The 26,484-nt window shown below is 40.7% G+C and overlaps 1 pseudogene across 1 annotated transcript; it reads right to left on the bottom strand.

Moving 5' to 3' along the window:
• LOC127906129 (cytochrome P450 2K1-like) lies at positions 1–12,429 on the bottom strand (annotated as a pseudogene). The gene is made up of 9 exons (XR_008137044.1): positions 12,130–12,429; positions 9,169–9,331; positions 7,395–7,544; positions 6,824–6,984; positions 5,461–5,640; positions 3,249–3,390; positions 1,633–1,815; positions 433–576; positions 1–320 (listed from the first exon to the last, which is right to left on the bottom strand). The product of XR_008137044.1 is annotated as a cytochrome P450 2K1-like (transcript).
• Between the last annotated feature and the right edge of the window lie 14,055 nt (positions 12,430–26,484).

Raw genomic sequence — 26,484 nt, 5'->3', positions numbered from 1 at the left:
ATAATGTTTGTGTGTCGCGCAAGCTCATTTCTGGGATAATTTTTTATAATTGTACATTTAATGTGTAGTGATTTTGCTGCATTTTAGCTTTTTTGATTGAGTTTTTGCCCCACCAATATTTTCATGTTCAAATCTCAGACCCGGCTCACAGCACACAGCTGGTGAGGTGAAGGGTGGAGGTGAACCCGGTAATGGTGTGAGATCCAGATCATCCTCTGTTACTCCAGGAGGAGGAGAGAAACGAAAGCGCTGCAGGAGGGAGGTGAAGAAGAGGAAGAGCTCAATCCTGGCCAGACCCTCCCCCAGACACACCCTACGACCTGCGAGAGAGACCAAAGATACAGAAAATAGCATGAAGTCTGTCCAAAAGGCAACATGAATTGATCTACTTCTTGCAATGAAACTATTTGTTATATAATGAAGTTAATCTACCTGCAGAAAAGGCCATGAAGGCGTCCCTCTTGACAAATCCTCCCTGCTCATCCAGAAAGTGTGAGGGGTTAAAGGTGTTGGGGCTTTCCCATTCGCTGTCATCCTGTAGGACCGACGTCAGTAGAGGAATCACAGACGTTCCCTGCAGTAAGGGTGAAGCACAGGACCCCTTATTTTCAGAGTAAAAGTGATGAAACGTTGTTTAAAAGGAATGGATTGCAACTTCAGGCAGAAATACACTTATGGCATGCCCATACTCCAATATTTCACAATAATGTGTTGTGATCTGGATGCCGTCTTTTTGCATCCCCCAAATGTGGAATCCTTACCGATATCATGGACAGTTATGGTTTGAGAACATTCCAAGATTTGAAAGATTCATACAACTCCTTTTTTCTATATTTACTACTAAAGTCAGCTATGCTGGTCTACAGAGTCCCTTGGGAAACCCAACTACCAAACCTTCCAGTGATAGATTTATAAATACACTATCTGGGCTCCCAAATGGACTGATCTCTATAATATATAAACAACTTTTGGAAAGCTCATATTCTGAGCTAGCCATTTAAACAGTATGGTTCACAGATCTAATTCAATCTGAACAATCATTTAACTGGAACAGAATATAGATGTCACGTATACTCCCTCTCCGGCGCACTAGGTCACCAGGCTGCTCATTATTATATACACACACCTGTCACCATCATTACGCGCACCAGCACCTCAGACTCACCTGGACACCATCACCTGCCTGATTACCTTCCATATATTACTCCCTTTGGTTCCTTCCCAGGCGTTGTTTCTGTTTCCCAGGCGTTGTTTCTGTTTCCCAGGCATTGTTTCTGTTTCCCAGGCATTGTTTCTGTTTCATGTCTGTTTATTGCTATGTTTAGTTTATTGATTAACTCCCTGAACTTGCTTCACGACTCCCAGCTCACATGTTACAATAGAAAAATATGACCTTGGCATCCTGTAATCCCAACCATACATGTATACAGGTGGGTGGGAGGCATGTTTTCCAGGTGGGGAAGGAGGATGCGGGGGTTGGATAGGGACTGAAGGGGGGAATGGATTGGGCTTCTATTTATATGCATTTCTTTTATTGTTTTTGAATCTGTAACTTCCCTTAAGAAAAAAATAAGACAATATGAAGCTGGTCACAAAATAAACAAAGAGATTTGGATATCCAGGTATCTGACCTTTTGATGAAATATCCCTGGAAGGTGACATCTCGGCTGGTGGTGTGAGGGACGGCCATGGGTGCAATGCTGGCCAGTCTCTGGGTCTCATGGATCACTGCATCAGTGTAGGGCAGGTTCTTCTTGTCCTCTACCAAGGTTTGACGACTTCCTATGACCCTGCTGATCTCCTCCTGGACCTGATCTGAGACAGAAAGGAGGGAGGGTTGGAGTTAATACAGTGAAATGTACACTGAGAATACAAACATTAAAAACACCTGCTCTTCTTTCCATGACAGACTGACCAGGTGAAAGCTATGATCTCTTACTGTCTTTTGTTAAATCCACTTCAATCAGTGTAAATGAAGGGGAGGAGACAGGTTAACAATGGAGTTTTAAGCCTGAATACAATTGAGACGTTATTTAACCAGTTAAGAACAAATTCTTATTTACAATGACGGCCTACCAAAAGGCCTCCTGAAGGGACAGGGACTGGGATTAAAAATAAGTTAAATATAAATATAGGACAACACACACCACGACGAGAGAACACAACACTACATAAAGAGAGACCTAAGACAACACAGCATGGTAGCAGCACGTAACATGGTACTAACATTATTGGGCAGACAACAGCACAAAGGGCAAGGTAGAGACAACAACACATCACGCAGAGCAGCCACTGTCAGTAAGTGTCCATGATTGAGTCTTTGAATGAAGAGATTGGGATAAAACTGTCCAGTTTGAGTGTTTGTTGCAGCCCGTTCCAGTCGCAGCTCGTTCCAGTCGCAGCTCGTTCCAGTCGCAGCTCGTTCCAGTCGCAGCTTGTTCCAGTCGCAGCTAGCTGCAGCGAAATGAAAAGATGATCGACCCAGGAATGTATGCGCTTTGGGGACCTTTAACAGAATGTGACTGGCAGAATGGGTGTTGTATGTGGAGGATGACAGCTGCAGTAGTTATCTCAGATAGGGGGGAGTGAGGCTTAAGAGGGTTTTATAAATAAGCGTCAACCAGTGGGTCTTGCGACATGGATTGTGTATGTGTGCCATTCAGAGGGTGAATGGACAAGACAAAAGATTTAAGTGCCTTTGAACGGGGTATGGTGAAGGTGCCAAGCGCATCGTATGTGTCAAGAACTGCAACGCAGCTGGGTTTTTCACACTCAACAGTTTCCAGTGTGTATCAAGAATAGTCCACCGCCCAAAGGACATCCAGCCAACTTGACAACTGTCAAAAGCATTGGATTCAACATGGGCCAGCATCTCTGGAATGCTTTCGAAACCTTCTAGAGTCCATGCACCAACAATTTGAGACTGTTCTGAGGAAGATGTTCCTCAGTTAACGTTTAACCTTCATTAACCAAGCCATCCTTGTCTAGTTTCATAATATATTCTTCAATCTGGCTCTTTGCCAATGTTTATAACACCATGAGTGCTTTACTGTTTAATGTCTGTGTGTCACAGGTGGCACCTTAATTCGGGAGGACGGGCTCATAATAATGGCTGGAATGGAATCGAACACATGGTTTCCATATTTTTGATACCACTCCATTCCAGCCATTATTATGAGCCGTCCTCCCCTCAGCAGCCTCCTGTGGTGTGTGTGCGTTCATGTGTTTGTGTTTATATCAATCCTTACCCTGTATATGGGGGTACTTGGCCATTAGCAGCAGACCCCAGCGCAGGGTTGTCCCGGTGGTGTCGGTACCAGCACCAAACAGGTTACCAACACTAAATACCAGGTTGTCGTCATGGTAGAAAGAATCCATATGGCCAGATTCCTAACAGAAACAGACCCTCAGATGACATGAGTTATGTACAGTCCATCTTTCATCAACTCTGAGCCAAGAGAAACTCACATGCATAGTATTGATATTAGCCCTCTGATTACAAAGACCAACAAATATTTTTTAACATCATCCACATGAGTCACAGCAAAAAATTGTTTTTCTTTTCTTAAAACTGCATTATTGATTATGGGCTTGAAAGTACGCATTTCACTCTAAGGTCTACACCGGTTGTATTCGGCATGTGACAAATACAATTTAATTTGAATTGAAAATCGTTTCTATGATCTCATACACTATTTTAGTCCCATCTTTGATTATTATTAACCATGACCGCGTACCCCGGCCAAACCCTAACAATGCTGGCCCAATTGTGTGTCGCCCTATGGGACTCCAATCATGGCCGGTTGTGAGCCAGCCTGGAATCAAACCAGGGTCTGTAGTGATGCCTCTAGCACTGAGATGCAGTGCCTTAGACCTCTGCGCCACTCAGGAGCCCCCATCAAGAATTTCACACACATTATCTGGATACTGACAGTTAGAACTTGGTGGCCTATAAGAGCTACACTAAAATAGGCTTTAGAGGAGGCAGGTGAACCTGCAATAAGACGAGATCCTCTCTAAGCATTACAGGGATATGGCTCTGAATATGTACAGCAACAACTCCCCCACATGCATTCCTGTGTCTTATGTAGATGTTATATCATTGTATTGCTGATGATGTATCAAATGAATTATCTATGTGAGTCTCATAAATGGCTAATATATGAATACATATCTGTCAGTTTAGCTGGCACGCTTCAGTCAATAATCCACACAGTTTCCCTCCATAAAAATGCATACAAAATGAATCCCAAACATTACTAATAAACTTTTCCAAACAAGTCAAACAACGTTTATAATCAAACCTTAGGTTCCCTGATACGTAAATAAACAATAACATTTAAGACGGAGAATCGTTATTGTCTTTACCAGAGAAAAATACCAAAGAACGCGCTCTCTTTCACATGCTTGGAAACACTATAGCGAAATGGGAGCCACCTAGAAAAAATACAATTTCTGGCTCATTTTTCCAAAAACCCAGCATGAAACTCTTTCTAAAGACTGTTGACATCTAGTGGAAGCCCTATGAACTGCAATCTGGGAGGATTTATAATAAAAGTGATAGCCATTGAAAATAGTGGTAGGCTGAATTTCTTTTTTTTTGGGATGGTTTGTCCTCGGTGTGTCGCCTGCCATATCAGTTCTGTTAAACACAGACATCATTTGAACAGTTTTAGAAACTTTAGAGTGTTTTCTATCCAAATGTACCATTAAAATTATATGGTTAATATAATATGGGCTATTTGTTTGCCATTTCCTGTGTAGCTTATCAGAGATAGAAACAATATGGAAAATAACAAAAGCAAACAAAACAGATAATCAACACATTCTTTTAAATCAGCTTGAGGAACTGTTTTAGTGTTTGAGTCTGAGTTTACATGTGATTCTACTGATACAGATAAATAGTTAGATCCTCCCTCAGCTGGCATTCAGTCAAACTGGTTGAATCAACATTTTCCACATCATTTTAATTAAATTATGTTGAATCGACGTCGAATAGATGTTGAATTGACGTCTGTGCCCAGTGGGATGTTAGTGTTGGACAACTGAAGTTAGTTGTGTTTTTCAGCAGTAAAGTGAACCACAAGGTGGTGTAATAAGTACTATAAACCCGGCAGTTTTGTTCCTGGATACTGATTATCCGAATGTCTTGGTAACTTAGACAATATACCACTAGTGTGGCGCAAAATTACTTATTTACTGTTCTAATTATGTTGGTATCAAGTTTATAACACCAGCAAGGCACCTCTGGGTTTTGTGGAATATGGCCAATAAACAAGGACTGTATACAGGCACTGCACTTCGCATCATGCAGTGCCTTTGCTGTGGTAAATTGACTAGATACCACCCCCCCTCTGACCTTATTGATTAATTCTATTCTGTATAGTCATACTGAGCAATATTAATGCAACACTTTGTTATGAATGAGTGAGATGCAGATTCTGCATGAAGTCTTCATACCTCCAGGGTCTGCTTTCGGACGAGGAACGAGTCCACAAAGCCTCTACACATATGAGGGTTCAGAGTCTCCTTCAGGCCCCTCGCCAGCTCTGTCACCTCCATCTTCAAATCAGCAACATTCTTTTTCAGATGTGTGAGGTTGTTTATCCACGGACCCAACCAGGGAAACATGTTGTACATCTACACAGAGATTCAGGTAGAATACACATAAAACAATATTATATTAATTATAACACACCACAACTATGATTAGATCATTAAATACAAATGTGATGCACATAAATATGTAATTATTAGTTGTGAGCACCAATAGTGATATTCAATATTATTTGATATCGATATGAACAAGGCATATTGTAATGTCAGTTTATTATTTGTACTATTCTGTAAAAAGAACAGAATACTTTTCCTGCATACACAAAACCCTCAAACAGACCTCACAGGCTCTAAATTTAGCATATTTAATTAATTGCCTGTTGATGGTCCTATAATATAGGCCTCCCTAACTAACCAGTATGAATACAATATTATAATAACAGAATATTCACACCTGGCCCAACCGACAATCTTGCTAACAGTTGTCTGAACTTCAAAGAGCCATGGAAGTGAACAGAAAAGTGAACATACACAGGTGCAATATATTTTATGCAAACCGATACGATATGGATTCACAAAAATGGTACTGATAGTGATATAATTTTGTATATCGGTGCCCATCACTAGTGATTATTTAACCATATTATATATAATAATTAAAATGATATAATTAATTGTACAAAATATTTTATCAATTTAGCAGACGCTCTTATCCAGAGCGATTCACAGTTAGTGCATTCATCTTAAGATAGCTTGGTGGGACAATCACATGTCACAGGCATAGTAAGTGCACTTTTCTCAAAGTAGTTTTGAGGAAAAAGTCAGCAAAGTCAGAGCTAGAAACCTGTTGTTCAGGAACTTTTTGGGGGTGGGGGCGAGGGTTTATTTAAGATACTTTTTGAGGAGGTGGAGTTTCAGGTGTTTTCAGAAGATGGGCAGGGACTCTGCTGTCCTAGCTTCAGGGAAGCAGTATCCACCATTGGTGTGCCAGGACAAAGAACTTGGACTGGGCTATGAGGATTTTATTTGTTATGAATATTGTATATAATGATGTATAAGCAGCTTGGTAATGGGTTATAAACTGTACAATAATGGTTTATAATACGTTTACTGGCCCATCAAGTAAAGTATAACTGAGTATGTACATTTTAATTTGCAAGAATTCATAACAGGTGTTCTGTGTCCTTGTTTTATTGATTGCACTGAGACAGACATTATTTACTCAGAAAATACAGTAAAAACATAATGGTCTGAATAAGCAGACTACCTGAATTGATGCAGAACCTATAAGGTGAACATTCTCATTGACCCTGTCCACCATGCCTGTGAATAGGGGGTCAGTGTATTCAAACCGGCTGCCGTAGACAATGGCCGAGATTATGTTGGAGACGGCATAAAGCACAGGCTGTGCTGTGTCAAATGCCTTACCTGTAATAGACAAAACATCTAATTAATTACAAAATAAGCTTTCCAGAACCCACACGATCACTTAGCAAGCCAATTAGCTATTTACTAATAATGTGGTTTAAAATAGCCTGATTTGTAACCAGGCAATTAAGCCTAGGCATTTACATTACATTTAAGTCATTTAGCAGACGCTCTTATCCAGAGCGACTTACAAATTGGTGCAAACACCTATGACAGCCAGTGGAACAGCCACTTGCATCTAAATCTTGTTGGGGGGGAGAAGGGGGGTGAGAAGGATTACTTACCCTTACTTACCCTATCCTAGGTATTCCTTGAAGAGGTGGGGTTTCAGGTGTCTTTCAGGTATAGGCATCCCCTATAAATACATCATACTACTTCTACCACTAGCATAGAGATACTGATTCTCTTACCCTCATGTTTTTCCAACACTTCAATCAGGTAGGGGATTTCCTCTAAGATTTTCTCCTCACTCCCTTTCTTGCCCATCCCAAAGTCTCTAAGGTTTGTCAGGGCAAAGCGCCTCATCTCTTTCCATGAGTCTCCATTGGCAAACAGAATCCCTGTAGAGAACGTAGTTTGTTTCCATGACAATTCAAAGTGTAATATGAATAAATTATATTTACTATAAAATTATATATATATATATATATATATATATATATATATATATATATATATATATATATATATATATATATATATATATATATAATCTGCCAAAGTATCTCTGCATCCTTTCTGGTCATGATCATCTGTAACTATTTTAGAGATTTATATTATTTGCAGAGGATGACAGCCTGATCTCTGCATTCACCATTCTCGCCTGATCTCTGCATTCACCATTCTAGCCTGATCTCTGCATTCACCGTTCTTGCCTGATCTTTACATTCACCATTCTAGTCTGATCTTTGCATTCACCATTCTAGCCTGATCTCTGCATTCACCATTCTTGCCTGATCTTTACATTCACCATTCTAGTCTGATCTTTGCATTCACCATTCTAGCCTGATCTCTGCATTCACCATTCTCGCCTGATCTTTACATTCACCATTCTAGCCTGATCTTTGCATTCACCATTCTAGCCTGATCTCTGCATTCACCATTCTAGCCTGATCTTTATATTCACCATTCTAGCCTGATCTTTACATTCACCATTCTAGCCTGATCTCTGCATTCACCATTCTAGCCTGATCTTTACATTCACCATTCTAGCCTGATCTTTACATTCACCATTCTAGCCTGATCTCTGCATTCACCATTCTAGTCTGATCTCTGCATTCACCATTCTAGCCTGATCTCTGCATTCACCATTCTTGCCTGATCTTTACATTCACCATTCTAGCCTGATCTCTGCATTCACCATTCTAGCCTGATCTCTGCATTCACCATTCTAGCCTGATCTCTGCATTCACACTTCTAGCCTGATCTTTACATTCACCATTCTAGCCTGATCTTTACATTCACCATTCTAGCCTGATCTTTACATTCACCATTCTAGCCTGATCTCTGCATTCACCAATCTAGCCTGACCTCTGCATTCACCATTCTAGTCTGATCTTTACATTCACCATTCTAGTCTCAAATGTCAGAAATTAGTGGTATTATTAAAAATTAACTTGTCAGCTATTGGATCACTTTCAACCAATTAGAGGACAGCCTAATTCAAACATAGTATTTGGCAACATTGTTTGTAAACCCAACCACTGTTTCTGCGAGGGCACTGATTGGACCAGACATTTTCTGGCTAATTCCAAAAGCCAATCTACTGGATAAAGGGCAGGCTGATACATGCAGCAAAACAGAATGGTGAATGCAGCAATCAGACTTGTTCCACCAGGCTAGAATAAGACTTTCAACAGATTGTAATGCATTTAAATTCCAACTCATCTCTAAGTGTCTGAAATTGATTGTGTATCTCAATAAAGTTTATTTAAAGTAACTGTTAGGTGGAAATCTCTCTTTTAAAAGTTCATAATTTGTTATCTCACACCCACAATGTTGTTGACTCATCCTATGCTCATATTTGTGGCCAACACATACATTGGAGAACAAACGCATGGATTACTGTTTTAGCTTGTTCATAGACTGCTTCAGATTAAGGAAATCAATAAGACAGGTTATCATTTGGGTGAACTATCCCTTTAAGAATAGGATATAGCCAGCAGAAGAGTAAAATATCATTACCATGTCCTTGATTGAAATCATAGAACACAGGTGTGATGTCCCTGTCCCCAAAGTCCTCTGCCTGGTTGACCAGCGCCTGCTTGACCATCTTGTATCCTGCCAGAACAACCACTTTCTTGGGTCCAAAGTGAACCGTGAAGATGGAACCATATTTCTTGGAGAGCTGGACAGATAAAGTATACATAAAGTACACCAGAGACTCAGTTATGTCTCATAATATTATATGACTAAGCACATAACTGGACATCACATACAGCTTGTTTAACATGTTTCAGTCAAGAAATAGCATGAAGACAGTGGTTTACAGTTTATGTCAGACCAACGTTCAAATACCAGTCAATGTAATTGAATTACTTACAACAATTAGTATTTAGACAAAGTTTTTTATTGGAAATACATTTGGAAAGTATTGGTGTCAAGCTCCCACTCCCAATGTCACCGGTCTACTAACCACTGGTCCTGGCAACCCATCATAAAGCACACCTGGCAACCCATCTTTATACACACCTGGCAACCATCATTATGCACACATGGCAACCATCATTATGTACACCTGGCAACCATCTTTATGCACACCTGGCAACCATCATTGTGCACACCTGGCAACCATCATTGTACACACCTGGCAACCCATCATTATGCACACCTGGCAACCCATCATTATGCACACCTGGCAACCCATCATTATGCACACCTGGCAACCATCATTACGCACACATGGCAACCCATCTTTATGCACACATGGCAACCATCATTACGCACACCTGCGACTCATCATCAGTCACACCTGGACTTCATTACTCCCTTGATTACTTACCCTTTAAAAAGCACTATTTTATAATCCGTCATCAGATAGTATTGTTCGTCTGGTCATGTCATTAACTGCTCCGGTCATTAACTGCACCGGTCATTAACTGCACCGGTCATTAACTGCACTGGTCATTAACTGCTCCGGTCATTAACTGCACCGGTCATTAACTGCTCCGGTCATTAACTGCTCCGGTCATTAACTGCACCGGTCATTAACTGCACCGGTCATTAACTGCTCCGGTCATTAACTGCTCCGGTCATTAACTGCACCGGTCATTAACTGCACTGGTCATTAACTGCACCAGTCATTAACTGCACCGGTCATTAACTGCACCAGTCATTAACTGCACCGGTCATTAACTGCACCAGTCATTAACTGCACCGGTCATTAACTGCACCAGTCATTAACTGCTCCGGTCATTAACTGCACCGGTCATTAACTGCTCCGGTCATTAACTGCTCCGGTCATTAACTGCACTGGTCATTAACTGCTCCGGTCATTAACTGCACCAGTCATTAACTGCACCGGTCATTAACTGCACCGGTCATTAACTGCTCCGGTCATTAACTGCACCAGTCATTAACTGCACCGGTCATTAACTGCACCAGTCATTAACTGCTCCGGTCATTAACTGCACCAGTCATTAACTGCACCGGTCATTAACTGCACCGGTCATTAACTGCTCCGGTCATTAACTGCTCCGGTCATTAACTGCACTGGTCATTAACTGCTCCGGTCATTAACTGCACCAGTCATTAACTGCACCGGTCATTAACTGCACCGGTCATTAACTGCTCCGGTCATTAACTGCACCAGTCATTAACTGCACCGGTCATTAACTGCACCGGTCATTAACTGCTCCGGTCATTAACTGCACCGGTCATTAACTGCACCGGTCATTAACTGCACCGGTCATTAACTGCTCCGGTCATTAACTGCACCAGTCATTAACTGCACCGGTCATTAACTGCACCGGTCATTAACTGCTCCGGTCATTAACTGCACCGGTCATTAACTGCACCGGTCATTAACTGCACCGGTCATTAACTGTTCGGTCATTAACTGCACCGGTCATTAACTGCACCAGTCATTAACTGCACCGGTCATTAACTGCACCAGTCATTAACTGCTCCGGTCATTAACTGCACCGGTCATTAACTGCACCGGTCATTAACTGCACCGGTCATTAACTGCTCCGGTCATTAACTGCACCGGTCATTAACTGCACCAGTCATTAACTGCACCGGTCATTAACTGCACCAGTCATTAACTGCTCCGGTCATTAACTGCACCGGTCATTAACTGCTCGGTCATTAACTGCACGGTCATTAACTGCTCCGGTCATTAACTGCACCAGTCATTAACTGCACCGGTCATTAACTGCACCGGTCATTAACTGCACCGGTCATTAACTGCACCGGTCATTAACTGCACCGGTCATTAACTGCACCGGTCATTAACTGCACCGGTCATTAACTGCACTGGTCATTAACTGCACCGGTCATTAACTGATCCTATGTTACAAGTGGCATGTATTTACAACTACTTGTTGTTTTTATTTGATGCAGTTGTTTTTGGCTGTGTATTACCGAATACTCAAACACAAAATGTCAAATACTTAAGTACACTATGTATTTGAACCCAGGTCTGTTATAACAAGATCCCTGAAGGGATATTTCTAGGGTGCATCTCGGACGCCGAAGACGTGGATGTCGATTATGTCAGCCCCCCGCACCTCTCTGATTCAGAGGGGTTGTGTTAAATGCGGAAGACACATTTCAGTTGAATGAGTTCAGTTGTACAAATGACCAGGTATCCCCTTTACATTCAATATTCTAAAGTGACCTCATCTCTTTCCTTGCAACACATTGGTCACTGTCACAAAGTATTTTGTCCATAGCCTGGTTCCCAACAAAAAACATCTGGGACCAGGCTACTTGGGCAGGACACATCTATTGAAATACACTACAGAATAGAACACTAAACAACATTAACCAGCTAATAGCATATACAATGTGCCAGAGTTCATTCATCAGTTTGCTTACTGAACTTTTCAATCCTGGTGAAATAGCAAGAAACAGATCAAATCTCACAGGTCAAGTCAACCTCAACATGTTTTGTTCTGAAAGCAAAGGATGACTTCATCTTACCTCGCAGAGAGTGCAGTAGGGCTTCTTGAGGTCCAGCTGGAGCATGTTACCAAGCAGGGGCAGCGGCCTCGGTCCTGGAGGCTCCTTCCCCTGTTCCTCAGAGCTGGAACCAGAGGAGCGGAGGTAGAGGACCAGTAGAAACAGCACAGTACCCAGCAGTGTCACTGTGCTTGATGTCTGTAGAAGACCTTCTATAAGAGACATCTTCAGACTGAGCTCATACACCTTATACTGGGCTAAAAATACAACACACCAATGCTCCGTTATGGAACAAGTGTGTGTGCTCAGAGAACTTCCACGACAACAGAACTCCAATGAATGCTATTTGTATAACCTCCCCACCCCACCCTATTGGAGCAAGATGGGAAGAGGGAGGGTACAACCTCAGAGGAGGAGCTAAACAATGCAACTCCAGCAGCTCTGTCTACATATCATATAATTGTGAAACTCACATGATCTCACCTGCAGGTCATTGACAAACTCTCCATATGATTTGTGTCCTGGTCTTTCCAGAAAAGCTAATACATCAAAAGGCATTTATACGCCCGGTGAAATGGAATTAGGCTGATAGACCAGATTAACACATGTAAACTTTATTCCATCACCGAAGGGATGGTGTGGGTTACATAGATAGAATGAGGTTAAATCTAATCATGTTTGGGATTTGATTGTGTTACTAAAGATCTTCAGAAATCCCCTCTGTTGTCTATATACTTTGAAAACTCTCTAAATATCATATAAAAATATAATAAATTACTGATTGACATATTTACATCTCCAATCATATATAATAACTTTTTAGACACTTGAAGGGGTTCCACATTTGATGTTTTATTTGTTTAGTGTGAGTCAATGATGATCAGGTAAATGTTCTGGTAAAACTATCTTCAGTGCAGATGCCATTAATAAGTACAAATTCACAGCGCCGACTCGTCCAAGTAGGAGAGGAAAGGCTGCCAGATTTGATCAAATGTTGAAAATGTATTGTTCAGAATATATCTAATTCTTTCTAAGTGTACAGTGTTTGCCAATTCACTGAGACATAATTTGGTAGAGGGCACTTCCCTCCCTTTCCAAAACAACAAGATTCGTTTTTTTGCCGAAAATGAGACCGTAAGAGATGAGTTGTTTTGGGGGTTGGTTAATCCGTTTAGGGACTCAGACACTCCCAGGATTATCAGAAGCGGGTCTGGATCTATTGAAGTCTCCAAAAATTCAGAGAGGATTCCAAAATTCCACACCAATAACCATTCATGCTAGAGCATAGGGCAAAGCAGTGGAGTAGTGTACCCTGTGCAGCCTGACATTTATCACACAAAGGGGATGTATCAGGAAATATCCTATGCAGTTTAGTTTTGGAATAGTGTAATCTGTGTAATACCTTGCATTGTATGAGACGATGTCTGGAGTTAATGGAGCATGTGTGGATATACTCCAAGCTCTCTTCCCAGTCTGCCACCCAAATGTCAGTCCCTAGTTCTTCCTCCCATTTTGTCTTAACGCACTCTCAATTGTAATATATTCATCTACCTTTGGGCAAGATGTGCTGGCCCTGCCACGTGAGCAGTTGGGAGGGGAATAGGGGGACTAAGGGGGGAATAAGTGGGGGTGACATCTACCCTCTTTCTTTCTACATGTCCTTGTTCTGTATGTCGTGTTTTGTATTATTTGTTTTGTACCTTGAACTCTGTACCTTGAACTCTGGGTCTTGTTGTTTCTGTCTGCTCTTTTATGTTTAGATAAGAATTGTATACCTGTCTTGTATACCTATACATCATTCTTGTGTTCAATAAAACATATTTGAAACATAAAACTACCTTCAGTGCAGACAGTGGGAGGAAGAACAGGTGAGGCTGGATCCCAATAATCCCTCTGCCACGAGGTTACAAAGGGCAGTGGGAGGAAGAACAGGTGAGGCTGGATCCCAATAATCCCTCTGCCACGAGGTTACAAAGGGCAGTGGGAGGAAGAACAGGTGAGGCTGGATCCCAATAATCCCTCTGCCACGAGGTTACAAAGGGCAGTGGGAGGAAGAACAGGTGAGGCTGGATCCCAATAATCCCTCTGCCACGAGGTTACAAAGGGCAGTGGGAGGAAGAACAGGTGAGGCTGGATCCCAATAATCCCTCTGCCACGAGGTTACAAAGGGCAGTGGGAGGAAGAACAGGTGAGGCTGGATCCCAATAATCCCTCTGCCACGAGGTTACAAAGGGCAGTGGGAGGAAGAACAGGTGAGGCTGGATCCCAATAATCCCTCTGCCACGAGGTTACAAAGGGCAGTTTACACATTCCAAAAACAGAATACATTTCCAATCTCTGTAAAATCTGAAAACCTATTCTTGAATAGAGGGAAGCATAACTAACAGAAGTCACCTTAGCCCTGCATATACAGATACTTAATTAAAATACAACATTAAAAATATGCTTTTTCATCATAGTCCTATATTTGTATATCATGTGTAGTCTAAGCCAGAAGTCGACCCACGATTTAATTTGCTCTCCAAAAGTTTTTGTCATTTCTTTTAAGATTTTCAAGGATTTGAGTGGACATCTGCTTCCCCAACCTCCCACTCTCGATGGGTTAGTATTTCTCATCTCTCCTTTAAATTGATCAAATGAGGTTCACTACCCATGGTGCTACTGACAAATCTACAAAGGTATGGCAGCTTTTCATTTAATTTGTAATCAGATCCACATCTCTGGCTTTTGAGTGACTATAGATTATTCTTCCCGAGAACTTCATGACTCAAGCATTGCATTTGTTAATAAATGTTGAAGTGGCAAATGCATAGTGTTCCATTTGCTACAGTTTAAAAAATAAATGTTTGTTGACAGAAGAGACCTCTGACACATTGCATCCACAAAACATAACTTGTGTTCTTTAACCTCAAAAGTAAATTGACTTCAAGTTGTCTTTATCAGTATCTATAGAACGTGTCAAGTAGTTTCTGTGGACCCCCCCCCCCCAAGGTCTGAATACCCACACTTGCATCCTAAATATACTGAACAAAAATATAAGCGCAACATGTAAAGTGTTGGTCCCATGTTTCATGAGTTGAAATAAAAGATGCCGGAAATGTTCCATACGCAGAAAAAGCTTATTTTTCGCAAAATCTGAGCACAAATGTGTTTACATCCCTGTTGGTGAGCACCACAAATTCCTGAAGCTTCCGCGGTTGTGTTCAAATGTAGGCCTTAGCACTCATTCTGATCTCATTCCCGACTGTTCACGTTGTTCTGTGCATTAGCCATTTGATTTGAAAAGTTTTAGTGTTTGTACTAGGCTATTTGATTTAATGTATATACACTATATATACTAAAATATGTGGACATGCCTTCAAATTTGTGGATTTGGCTATTTCAGCCACACCCGTTGCTTACAGGAAATAAAATCGAGAGCACAGCCATACAATCTCCATAAACAAACATTGACAGTAGAATGGTTCTTACTGAAGAGCTCAGTGACTGTAAACATGGCACCGTCATAGGATGCCACCTATGATTGTCACATTTCTGCCCTGCCAGAGCTGCCCCGGTCAACTGTAAGTGGCTGAATGGAAGCAAGTCCCTGCAGCAATGTTCCAACATCTCGTGGAAAGCCTTCCCAGAAGAGTGGAGGCTGTTATAGCAGGAAAGGGGGGACTGTTAAGGGATTTTTTAAATCAATAATGACTAATTATGTATACAGTTCAATCAGGACTGACTAATCAGAATACTATTATGTTACTGTATAGATGTATGAATTTTGTTTTAATCCTAGTACTGAATATAATGTGTGTAAATATAATCAAGAATTAGAACAATGACTGTCTGTTCCTTGGTAGAAATGAATGAGTTTATCGTCAGACTGGCTAGAATGCTTATCTACACAGGGAGACCTTAGCTCGGTCATAAATGATATTAAATTGGTCGGATACGATGTGGGAAGGCTTGAGATACTGCCATTGTACCAGGGTGGGAGAGGAGACGGGACAGTTCGAAAACTAATGATGTCATTTTCAGTTTATAACCTGTGGTAAACTGTATCGTGTTCAGTACTCTCGAGAATAAACGCTACATATTGGTTTTGAGACTGGTCTCTGTCCATTTTATGCAAATAATAGTCAAATTCTTAGGAGTGGACAGAGTGTTTAATTTAATTGGGTATTTGTTAGTGGAATTTCTAAATTCCTATATGTTTTATAGCCAAAATCAAATTCGCACTCGCTCTAGTTCATTAATGAGGTGTAAGTTTATTAATTATGCATGAAGTAGATTGAGACCAGTCTTAAAAGCCAGGTAAACAGCGTTTAATTCCAGAGAGTACTAAACACATACACATATTTCCACAGGTTATAAACTGAAAATGACGTCAGCGTTTTCTAAACGTTCTATTTCACAAGTAGAGGGGCCCTCTAGCTCTCGAGCCTTTGCGTTATCAGCACGAAGTCAAGGTCAGTCAGTATAAATCAACATTCTAGACAATCTGCCACCCGGAGATTGTACAAATGTATGAACTAAGGACCAGACCTTCATTGTTACTAAACTCCTGACTACATTATATACAATTGGGAATGGGAGCAAGAGAGAAAATTCACATGTACAGTACATTATAGCATTTGGACTAGTCCTGATTGGAATGTATACATTAGTCATTTCAACCATAATTTCCTCTAACAGTATTAAAACATATCGGAATTTAATTCCCGTAACAATTGGTCCTTCGAACCGGGATCTAAAATACCCGTCTCTGTCATCTGAAGGTCGTACACCGAAAATCGTGCACGGCGGGTCTGGTCCCATTATTTAAGACCTGGCCTCTGAATTGAGGTTAAAGACCAGGCCGGTGTACACCCCAGACCGACAGGGACGGTGACTAGATCCAACGAACATTGCTTTTCCCAGTTGGCGACAAGGTCAGTAGGCTATATTCTCGATTCAAGTTATCTTTGATTTGATGTTCTAAAATTTCTATAATTGAACAATAATGGGAGCTTTACTATTCCCACAGGGTTTTGTATGACCAACATACACTGGGCAGGTTCGCAAAAACCTGCGGCAATGTGCACTACCATAAACTAAACTTAATCATGAGAGGCATGTTCGCCCGAGATTAATTAATACTATTTAAATAAAAAAAACTCCTAATATTCCATATGTGAGTGTACCCCTTTAAAATATCTTGTCTCTGGGAACAGGGAAATCCCCTTAACCCAAACGTTTACAACAAAAACAAAACCTAATAATTATGATAATCCCCTCAAATCATTTGTTTTAAATTTCCTCTATGTTTTATGTAACTCATTCAGTCTTTCTCCAAATTGCCTCCCCAAAATACTTTATATCCTGCCAATACACTCACACAACTGTGATAAACGTGCTCTGTCCCTTTAAAATAAAACACGCCCAGCCAGCCATACCCTATTGTAGACCATTCATTGTTGCCCGTAATGAAAACAGATCATGTTTAGAATACGTTAACTTCTTGTTCGAATTCACTGGCGTTAGTTACCTAACCAAAAATCAATACCCGGAAACCACCACAACATTTTACGATACAACTATTCTTACTGTTACGCACGCCTCTATGAAGAGGGAACGCAACACCCTGCTACAACTAAACTCTCCGTGAAGAGAAAAAGGTATGGACTGGACTGTAGGTGCAAGTAAGAATGACAACAGGCAGAATGTGGTACCGTTTACAAGGACTTTATTCCTTTACACGGTAATATGGGGAAAAGGGGCTAGACGGAACCAAAGCAAAGAAAGTAAATCTCAAAGCCCCCCCTCTCCTATCTTACCTGCCTACCCACTACTTACCTAATTTAGCACCACCTGGTGCCCTAACCAAAATACAGGGGGTGGTCCGCCCAGGTCTTACCTAGTGTGCCTAGACAGCGAATATGCTACGGGTATATGTATGCCCACGGGCCTCTTGCCTAACAAAGGACATCAAATAAGCTCTATCTGAGCAACAAACTCACAAAACATACCAACTTTCCAGGAATTAACTCCCATCAAAATCAACCCCTAGCAAAATCTCTCTAGCAAAATCTCTGCAATGACCTTTCTGCAATGACCTTTCTGCAATGACCTTTCTGCAATGACCTTTCTGCAATGACCTTTCTGCAATGACCTTCCAGCAAATCTCTCTAGCAAAATCTCTGCAATGACCTCCCAGCAAATCTCTCCCTCCTGAACAGAACACTGGCATTTATATAGCTTCAGAATGAATGGGTAATTGGAGACAGCTGCGTCTTGACGAGGGGGCGGGGTCAGCTCTCCAATTAGCCATGGAGTCGACCAATCAGCTGCTTGAGGGATTTCAGGAAGCCATTTCCTTAAATAAACACATGCAAATACACAAACTACAACACATAAACTGGGGAACGTAACACTTACCTCCCTATATTATAGCCAAATATAGCCCAATGGACCGCCCAGCAATTCTGTTGCTAGCTGATAAAAATTACAAACGTCTACATGCTTTGTAAGTAGGTAAACCTGCAAAATCGGCAGTGTGTCAAATACTTGTTTTCCCCACTGTAAGTGGACATTAAAAACGGACATATTTATTTGAATAAAACCATGGCCAGTTTGGGCCACAGTTGTATGCAAGCTTGCTTTGTAAAAACAAACATAACAGGCTAATGTCTGGGCCGCAAATTATTTGAGTTTCTTTCAGTATGGCCCTTGCACTGATTGAGTTTGACATCCCTGGCATACAATATGGACACAAATGTGAAAAATTATCACTATATATAAATATATATTTTAAAGTATAAATTACCAAAGATTACTTGTTTAATACCAACATTACTGAAGATTCAGGTAACTTTAGTAATTTATCGGTTGCTTAGATATTCAGGGTGGTGTTTACAGTATAGCACCAATCATATGTGTGTTAGGAGGCATTACTTAATCTAAACCCAACCTTCACATTTGTCAAGGAAAGCAGAGACATCACAAGTACATCTCAGACTTTCTCTTTTTCGACTGAATATTAAAATACTGACCTTATGTCTAAAGTTATTGTTTTGACACTTTCTAGTAAATTGACTAGAATGTATGTATATGACTACTACCAATGCCACATAGACCGTATTCAATCTTATTATTTTTCAATATACCTGCAGAGAAGGGTATGAATGCATCCCTCTTTACAAATTGTCCCTGCTCATCCAGAAAGTGGGCGGGGTTAAAGGTGTGGGGGCTCTCCCATTCAATCTCGTCGTGCAGGACCGACATCAATAGAGGAATCACAGATGTTCCCTGCACTCAGAGACAAACAAAGAACATTGTTAGCCTCTACAGGATCGGTGTCCCCCCCGGGACGGTTCAGATAACGTAGGCTAATGTGATTTGGATGAGGTTGTAAATAACAAGAACATTTCCCAGGACATAAACATGTCTGGTATGGGCAGAAAGCTTAAATTCTTGTTAATCTAACTGCACTGTCCAATTTACAGTAGCTATTACAGTGAAAGAATATCATGCTATTGTTTGAGGAGAGTGCACAGTTATGAACTTGAACATGTATTAATAAACCAATTTGGCACATTTGGGAAGTCTTGATACAACATTTTGAACATTTTATTTATTTATCCGTTATTTTACCAGGTAGGTTGACTGAGAACACATTCTCATTTGCAGCAACGACCTGGGGAATAGTTACAGGGGAGAGGAGAGGGATTAATGAGCCAATTGTAAACATATATACAATGGTTCATTGTATCAGTCTAAAACTTTGCATACACTGCCGCCGTTTCTAGTGGACAAAATCTAAATTGCACCTAACCTGGAATATTACATTTTAGCATTTCTCTTGCATTTGAAAGATGTATTATCTTTTACCAGATGTAATGTGTTATATTCTCCTACATTAATTTCACATTTCCACAAACTTCAAAGTGTTTCCTTTCAAATGGAATCAATAATATGAATATCCTTGCTTCAGGTCGTGAGCTACAGGCAGTTAAATTTGTGTATGTCATTTTAGGAGAACATTTTAAAAAGGGTCCGATCCTTAAGACATTTTTAAAGCAAAAGTGATTATTGACAGCTTATTTTTCCATTATGTCCGCACAACACTAAGAACCGGGCAGGATATTTGACAGCACCTCTACCAAGGGCTGACGATAATGCTCTTAGTCGTTGACCAGTTTACTTTCTGCAGCAACATATCCCTGAGTCTACCGCTTACCCTGTTCGCTGGTTAATTTGCAACATCTAGAATCTTCTGGTTAGCATATTTTAACAATGTAGCAATGCTTATGGGAAATGATTATATCCATTAGATGTGCATTTAAAAGCATGGGGAAAGAGCTCTGAGTTCTGCAAAAAAGTTGCAGTGATTAGGTTATGAACACCACCTGCTTTCCCCATGCTGTTGAATACACCACATACTGCTACGATACAGTTTCACTACATTCTACACAAAAGCTAGCCAGATTATTCTGGAAGTTTCTTAAAGACCAGCTAAGAGATAGAAGGAAAAAATGTGAACGATCACCTACAAAAAAGTTCATTATGCCTAAAAAGTGTGTCTCTGTGTGCTTCATTTTCTTGAAGTTCTTACCTTGTATATGATGGTACTCGGCCTTGAGAAACATACCCCGGTGCAGGGTTGTCACTATTGTGTCGGTACCAGCAGCAAACAAGTTTCCAACACTAAATACCAGGTTATCATGGTGGTAGTGAAAACCCGTATTGCTGGATTCCTGATAGAAACCGTCATGCAAGCACCAAGTCAATTTAGTTTGTTAGTTAGTATTGTACAGTATGTGAAAAATATTAGATAATGTTAATACATTTTTAAAGACCATTCATATGGGCAAACAGGGAAAAAAAGAATAGTATTGATATTAATAATAATATAAAGAACAATAATGATGGTAGGCCTATTAATCAGAGGTATTGTTTTTAACATATTTTGGAATGAATAGGATACTACGAGCAAATAGCAGAACATGATTTAAAGTTTATTTGGAAAGTTTTCAGACCCCTTGACTTTTTCCACATTTTGTCACGTTACATCGTGTGATACACACAAAATGTATTATGAAGAAAATAGTGTAATACGCATTAAAAACTGCCCGTTACGAATTCCCGAATAAGTAATTTGCTATTTAAGTATCTAGATATAGACAAAAATTGTCTCGGGGTATCGACAACGATCACGGTAAATGTGAAGACAGATTCACATGGGGGAAATACTCCTGAGAAACACTTTTAGCTCCATTTTACACGTGCAGCGCTGGGCATTTAGCTTAACCCCTGTAACAATTTGATGCAAGACTCAGATTCAGCATAAACTGAATATCCTACAGTACCTCCAGGCTCTGCCTCTGTATTAGGAATGAGTCCACAAAGCCTCCACACATCTGAGGGTTCAGGGTCTCCTTCAAGCCCCTTGCTCGCTCTGTGGCATCCACCTTCATATCAGCATAATTCTTCTTCAGACGCATCCGGTCCTTAATCCATGGACCCAGCCAGGGGAACATGTTGTACATCTATCAGGATATACACATATAGAATAGCATAAAACTTTATGCAAACATCTGCTTGTATACATTTCTTAAGCAGTGCCCTCTGTAATTATTGGGACAATGAAGCATTTTTTCTTCTTATGACTCAATACTCCAGGACTACCCGTTATCATGGTAGCATCCACAATTAATGTAGAAGTGTTTAGAAATATATTCTATTGTTATTTACAATAAAAGTGACTCCAAAATAACACAATGCATGATTTACTATTCATTTCTATTGGGCACAACATAATCTGAAACACAACCAAAACAAACAGCAAATGCATCCAGCAAGTGTTTAGAGTCACAAGCTTGATGTAGTCATTGTGTGCTATGAATATGGGAAAATATTTGACTTTTTACTACTTTAATACACAGATGTGAATTTGTCTCAATACCTTTGGTCCCCTAAAATGGTTACAAAAAGTGCTGTAATTCTAAATCGGTTCACCTGATATTAATACAAATACCCTCAAATTAAAGGCTGACAGTCTGCACTTTAACCTCATGGTAAATGTTTGATTTAATATCCAAAGTTCTGGAGTAGAGAGCCAAAATAAGGAAAACATGCTTCACTGTCCTAATAGTTAAGGAGGACACTGTATACTATTATAGCATGTATATAACTATTACTACATGGAAATTAGAATATTGTCATGCCTGATAAATCTCTTAACAGGTTTTGCCAAGTTGTTTTACATTTATTGAAAGCAGTAACTTCCCTTGATGTATTCTGAACTTTTCATGACTCTAGGACCAGGAAAATGGTACTTGCAAAAGAAACAGGAAGTTTTACTCTGATTCAGTTGGCTCCATAGACTTGATAGACGGCTCACATGCTACAAAGCGTGTTTTATCATGTGCAGTGCCATTGAGGATTTTCACTATTTTAAAGTAGTCATTTGAATTCAAACGTTTATTGACAGTCAGTAAGAAACTATAAGGGGTAGCAGGTAGCCTAGTGGGTAGAGCGTTGGGCCAGTAAATGAATGGTTGTTGGAACGAATCCCCAAGCTGACAAGGTAAAAATGTCATTCTGCTCCTGATCAAGGCAGTTCAGCCACTGTTCCTCTAGGCTGACATTGTAAATAAGAATTTGTTCTTAACTGACTTGCCTAGTAAAATAAAGTTGTTATTTTTATTTATTTAAATACTGCCATCTGGAGTGTGTTGTCTGAACAGGCATAAAGCTAAGGTTGGTGATTTACTGCTACCTGCAGTTACGGAATGTTTGCTCAGTAATATCATTAATTGGCTGATCCCTCCTGCTGACATGGATAGAATGATGTGATCCCTCCTAACCCAACGCAAGTTCCACCCACATGACTACTTCAACAGGGTGAATGTCCTCAATGGACATCTAGGAAATAAAACACTAGTCAGACTGAGCTTCATTTGGAAAATACATGAGTCAACCATCGGATAGAGGGCTCTTTGCCATGATTGCATTGCCCATGCTAAAACAGGCTTTGTGGCAAGCCATTATGGGAAAGAAGAGCCCTCTATCCAACTCTATGGTTGACTCGTGTATTTTCCAAATGGAGCTTGATGTTTTAGTTAGAAGCTCCTGTCTAACTAGTGTTTTATTTCCTAGTTATATTGATTGCACCAAGACTGTCATTCTCTATTGAGAAAGTAGAGTAAAAACAGAGTGGACTGAATGAGCAGAATGTACCTGAACTGATGCGCAGCCTATAAAGTCTCATTGGCCCTAATCGCCACTGCCTGTAAATAGGGGGTCAGTGTATTCAAACCTGCTGCCATAGACAATGGCCAAGATTATGTTGGAGATTATGTAATTTAGAGGCTGGGTGGTGTCAAATGCTGTACCTGTGATAAAAAACAAGGAAAATGAAAAAGTAAAATAAGCATGAGGTCTGCTGCCTGCATTCCATAAGCCATGTGATTAAAACTAGAAAAGTGGATTCTTGACTGGGCCCCGTTGAAAAATTTGCCATTTTAGCAATACAGCCCAATGATACCTGGTGATCTCTGTGATAATGTTCTTATTCAAGATAGATTGGGTGACAACATACTTACTGTTTGCAGGCCTATGAAATCACATAAGTCTCTGGCCAACGGGGTTCAGTCATAGGAGCAGCACACCACCCTGCATCCCACTGCTGGCTTGCTTCTGAAGCTAAGCAGGATTGGTCCCTGGATGGGAGACCAGATGCTGCTGGAAGTAGAGTTAGAGGGCCAGTAGGGGGCACCCTTTCCTCTGGTCTAACAAAATATCCCAATGTCACAGGCCAGAGGGGACGTTGCCCTGTGTAGGGTACAGTCTTTCAGATGGGACGTTAAACGTGTGTCCTGACTCTCTGTGGTCACGAAAGATCCCATGGGACCAGTGGAGGCTAGTGACTTGAAAAATTGAGGAGGATGGGAGTGAGAGGGCTACTTAGTGTTGGAATGGGATCACATCAGTGATTGAATGAGGGTATGTGACATGAGTTGAGGTGTTCAGAGACTTGACCAGTGCAGGACAGGATTTTACTGGGAACTAAAAACAATAACACAAGACACGACACAGTTAGACAAAAGAGCTAAGAATGAGGTAGTCCAAGCAAGGAGTAAAAAGTGTGTACTAATGTGATTGTGTATGCGATTGACTCTACATACAGTAATGAGAGGAAATTGATAGGGGTACTCACAGTGCTTGGAAGGGAAACATTCAATGCACCAGTGGATGAGAGGGCACAATGAGATGATGTGGCTTCAGTTCATGTCAGGAGAAAGTTAACAATGGTAGTGGAGTGGAGTAGTCATCACCTCTTAAATCAGGGAACGAGGGGACTTAGGATGTAAATACAAATAGCAGGTACCTTCCATTACAGTTGTGCCTTTGTAGGTTTGGACGAGTTTCTCTATGAAGTTAAACTCAGACATCTCAAAATTCATAAAGTCAAACAGACTGCGCATCTCGCCCACTTGACACATCAAAGTAGCCCAAGAAAGGTTCCTGAATAAAGCCCTGATCATCCACATACCTGACGGTGACAGACAACTGAAAGCAGACTGGTGGCCAGTGGCGTAGCTCCAGCCGGTGTGGTCGCACCAGGGCCTGCAACATACATGGGCCCCGTGATGGGCCCGGATCTGAATACCTCCCCATCACGCCTAAGTATTCATTGTTGACGCGGATCCATCATGTCTATAACTTGACAACAAGATCTTTCTTTAATCTAGGTTATATGATAGATGATAAATGATCCCACTGATGGTTTCACCAATAAAATGATTTTTGCCATGACATAAGTCAGTATGACATTTTAGTGTATTGATGACAAATCTAATTAATTAGCTAAATAACTCATATTATTCAATGTTAAGATAATGAAATGCCTTCTGGGATTCATTGTGTAAACACTCTCCAAAGCATTGTTGTTTCTGTCATCGTTTTAAGCAACAGTTGAGCTAGCTAACAAGAGACAACAGCCAAAAAAAAACAATTGAGAGAAAGTCGAGAATTGAAAATGACAGGTATAAAGGTCAGCAATGTGTCACACCCTGACTTTAGTTATCTTTGTTTTCTTTATTATTTTGGTTAGGTCAGGGTGTGACGAGGGTGGTATGTGTGTTTGCCCTGTCTAGGGTATTTTGTATGTCTAGGGGTTTTCTAGTCTAGGGTTTTATATGTCTATGGTTGCCGAGATTGGTTCTCAGTCAGAGGCAGCTGTTTATCGTTGTCTCTGATTGGGAACCATATTTCGGTAGCCATAATCCTTGGTTTATCTGTGGGTTATTGTCTATGTGTAGTTGCATGTCAGCACTAGTGTTTATAGCTCCACGTTTGTTTGTTTTGTTAGTTTTTTTCAGTGTTCCGTTAATAAAAGAGGAATGTATTCTCATCACATTGCACCTTGGTCTCCTCGTTACAACGAACGTGACACAATGTATCAACACAAAAGGGGAGCCCAAAAGAGGAAGGCCAAAAATGAGAAAGCAAAGGAGGTATCAAAATGAATTAAATTAGATTGAATTTTCAAATGCAGTTCAAGTGCAGCCAGTGTTGGCTTTGGGGATGACCAGTGAAATATACCTACAGGAGCGTGTGTTGCTATGGTGACCAGTGAGCTGAGATAAGGCAGATCTTTACCTAGCAAAGACTTGTTGATGATCTGGAGCCATGGGTTTGGCAACTAATATGTAGTGAGGACCAGCGAAAGCATACAGGTCGCAGTGGTGGGTAGTATATAGGGCTTTGGTGACAAAACGGATGGCACTGTGATAGCAAGATGGATGTAGTTTGAGTAGAGTGTTGTGGAGGCTATTTTGTAAATGACATTGCCGAAGTTAAGGATCGGTAGGATAGTCAGTTTTACGAGGGTAAGTTGAGCAGCATGAGTGAAGGAGGCTTTGTTGCGAAAAAGGAAGCCGATTTCAGATTTAACTTTGGATTGGAGATGCTTAATGTGAGTCTGGAAGGAGAGTTTAAAGTCTAGCCTGTCACCTAGGTATTTATAGTCGTCCACATATTCTAAGTCAGAACCGTCCAGAGTAGTGATGCTGGTCGGTTGAAGAGCATGCATTTTATTTTACTAGCATAAGAGCAGTTGGATGCCACGGAAGGAGTGTTGTATGGCATTGAAGCTCATTTGGAGGTTTGTTAAGTGTCCAAAGGGGAAAATGTATACAGAATGGTTTCGTCTGTGTAGAGGTGGATCAAAGAATCACCCGCAGCAAATAAATTGTATAATTGATGTTATAAACTGGGTGGTTCGAGCCCTGAATGCCGATTGGCTGACAGCCGTGGTATATCAGACCGTATACCATGGGTATGACAAAACATTTATTTTTACTGCTCTAATTACGTTGGTAACCAGTTTATAACAGCAAGAAGGCA

This window comes from Oncorhynchus keta, chromosome 5 (assembly GCF_023373465.1).
Source record: "Oncorhynchus keta strain PuntledgeMale-10-30-2019 chromosome 5, Oket_V2, whole genome shotgun sequence".
Taxonomy (NCBI): domain Eukaryota; kingdom Metazoa; phylum Chordata; class Actinopteri; order Salmoniformes; family Salmonidae; genus Oncorhynchus; species Oncorhynchus keta.
This window is presented reverse-complemented; position numbering and strand designations above follow the sequence as displayed.